The sequence below is a fragment of the Oncorhynchus gorbuscha genome, unplaced genomic scaffold (assembly GCF_021184085.1).
Source record: "Oncorhynchus gorbuscha isolate QuinsamMale2020 ecotype Even-year unplaced genomic scaffold, OgorEven_v1.0 Un_scaffold_1751, whole genome shotgun sequence".
NCBI lineage: Eukaryota > Metazoa > Chordata > Actinopteri > Salmoniformes > Salmonidae > Oncorhynchus > Oncorhynchus gorbuscha.
In genome coordinates this window covers 109,856-112,253 of record NW_025746439.1, presented here as the reverse complement: position 1 = coordinate 112,253, position 2,398 = coordinate 109,856, and the positions used below count along the sequence as shown (strand labels likewise).

Here is a 2,398-nt window from a genome sequence, read left to right as displayed (position 1 = left end):
AACAGATGGGGTCGACCATTCATTCATAGATTACAAAGCTGAATTGAGCCAGAAGCTGCTGTTTTTTTTTATCCTTCTTCCCAGTTTTTCTGGTTTCTATCAATAGTGAAGGAGGCAGTTGAGGGAATCTCTTAAGGGACTTCAGTACTAAGTAACCTCCTCATTTTGATATTCTTTTCCAGTCTGCCTAATTGATTTGATTCTAAGAAGGGGCTGTGTTTATACCCAGGTCTGTTGATTTGATTCTAAGAAGGCTGTGTTTATACCCAGGTCTGTTGATTTGATTCCTAAGAAGAGGGCTGTGTTTATACCCGGTCTTTTATTGATTTGATTCCTAAGAAGGGGCTGTGTTTATACCCAGGTCTGCTATTGCTTTGATTCTAAGAAGGGGCTGTGTGTTTATACCCGGGTCTTAATTGATTTGATTCTAAGAAGGGGCTGTGTTTACCCAGGTCTGTTATTGATTTGATTCTAAGGGGCTGTGTTTATACCCAGGTCTGTTATTGATTTGATTCTAAGAAGGGGCTGTGTTTATACCCAGGTCTGTTATTGATTTGATTCTAAGAAGGGGCTGTGTTTATACCCAGGTCTGTTATTGATTTGATTCTAAGAAGGGGCTGTGTTTATACCCAGGTCTGTTATTGATTTGATTCTAAGGGGCTGTGTTTATACCCAGGTCTTTAATTGATTTGATTCTAAGAAGGGGCTGTGTTTATACCCAGGTCTGTTATTGATTTGATTCTAAGAAGGGGCTGTGTTTATACCCAGGTCTGCTATTGATTTGATTCTAAGGGGCTGTGTTTATACCCAGGTCTGCTATTGATTTGATTCTAAGAAGGGGCTGTGTTTATACCCAGGTCTGCTATTGATTTGATTCTAAGAAGGGGCTGTGTGTTTATACCCAGGTCTTTAATTGATTTGATTCTAAGAAGGGGCTGTGTTTATACCCAGGTCTGCTATTGATTTGATTCTAAGAAGGGGCTGTGTGTTTATACCCAGGTCTTTAATTGATTTGATTCTAAGGGGCTGTGTGTTTATACCCAGGTCTGTTATTGATTTGATTCTAAGAAGGGGCTGTGTTTATACCCAGGTCTGCTATTGATTTGATTCTAAGGGGCTGTGTGTTTATACCCAGGTCTGTTATTGATTTGATTCTAAGGGGCTGTGTTTATACCCAGGTCTTTAATTGATTTGATTCTAAGAAGGGGCTGTGTTTATACCCAGGTCTGTAATTGATTTGATTCTAAGAAGGGGCTGTGTTTATACCCAGGTCTGTTATTGATTTGATTCTAAGAAGGGGCTGTGTTTATACCCAGGTCTTTAATTGATTTGATTCTAAGGGGCTGTGTTTATACCCAGGTCTTTAATTGATTTGATTCTAAGAAGGGGCTGTGTTTATACCCAGGTCTGTTATTGATTTGATTCTAAGAAGGGGCTGTGTTTATACCCAGGTCTGTTATTGATTTGATTCTAAGGGACTGTGTGTTTATACCCAGGTCTGTTATTGATTTGATTCTAAGGGGCTGTGTGTTTATACCCAGGTCTGTTATTGATTTGATTCTAAGGGGCTGTGTGTTTATACCCAGGTCTGTTATTGATTTGATTCTAAGGGATTGTGTGTTTATACCCAGGTCTTTAATTTGACCGCATTAGGACAGGGAACAGAAAGGAAGTGATGGTGGAGTCCCCCCCCCCTCCCCTCTAATGTCTCCACGTCTCTCTGAAGTCTGTTTAACTTCTGCCCCCCCCCTCTAATGTCTCCACGTCTCTCTGAAGTCTGTTCTTCTGAAGATGATATTCTGGACAGAATATCCCATCAAAATGGATCCCTCATTTTACATGCTGTCCTGGTTTTACTGTCTGTTTTCTCCAGATTTCCTTTTAAATTTATTTGTCTTCATTCTTTTACAGCGTGTTGTTATTCTGTCTCCTTTTTGTAGTTCTTCTTGTGTTTTATTCAAGCCAACTGTTTGAGGTTTCTCTCTTTTTCCCCGTAAAGACATTAAACATTTACCAGATGTAGATGGAAAACATGACCATGGTGGTATTTATCATTCTGTGGAATTCAGCTGCCGGTGCATTGAAGCAACAAAAAAAAACAGTTTTGAAATAAAATATAATAAAAATAGAAAATGTTGTTCTCCTGCTGTAATTGAAAATGTTTTCCCTCTTGAGGGGAGTTCTTAAAGACAGAGTACGGTCTGTTTAAAGGTAAGTGAGATGGTTTTTCTCAGTACAAGGAGTGGTATGTTAGCCAAACAGACTGGTAACTGTGGTGTTGAGGGGGAAACACAAGCGATGATCCACTAGGTACTGGAGCCCTGGGCTCCACTTGGCAGCCCCGTCTCTGACCTGTGCTCGTCTCTGACCTGGGCTCCACTTGGTCCCTCGTCTCTGG

The 2,398-nt window shown here is 40.5% G+C and overlaps 1 long non-coding RNA gene across 1 annotated transcript; it reads left to right on the top strand.

Annotated features, from left to right (window-relative positions):
• Nucleotides 1–203: 203 nt before the first annotated feature.
• LOC124024158 lies at nucleotides 204–1,989 on the top strand. The gene is made up of 3 exons (XR_006836952.1): nucleotides 204–229; nucleotides 453–1,586; nucleotides 1,632–1,989. It is a non-coding gene; the product is annotated as an uncharacterized LOC124024158 (long non-coding RNA).
• The last annotated feature ends 409 nt before the right edge of the window (nucleotides 1,990–2,398 follow it).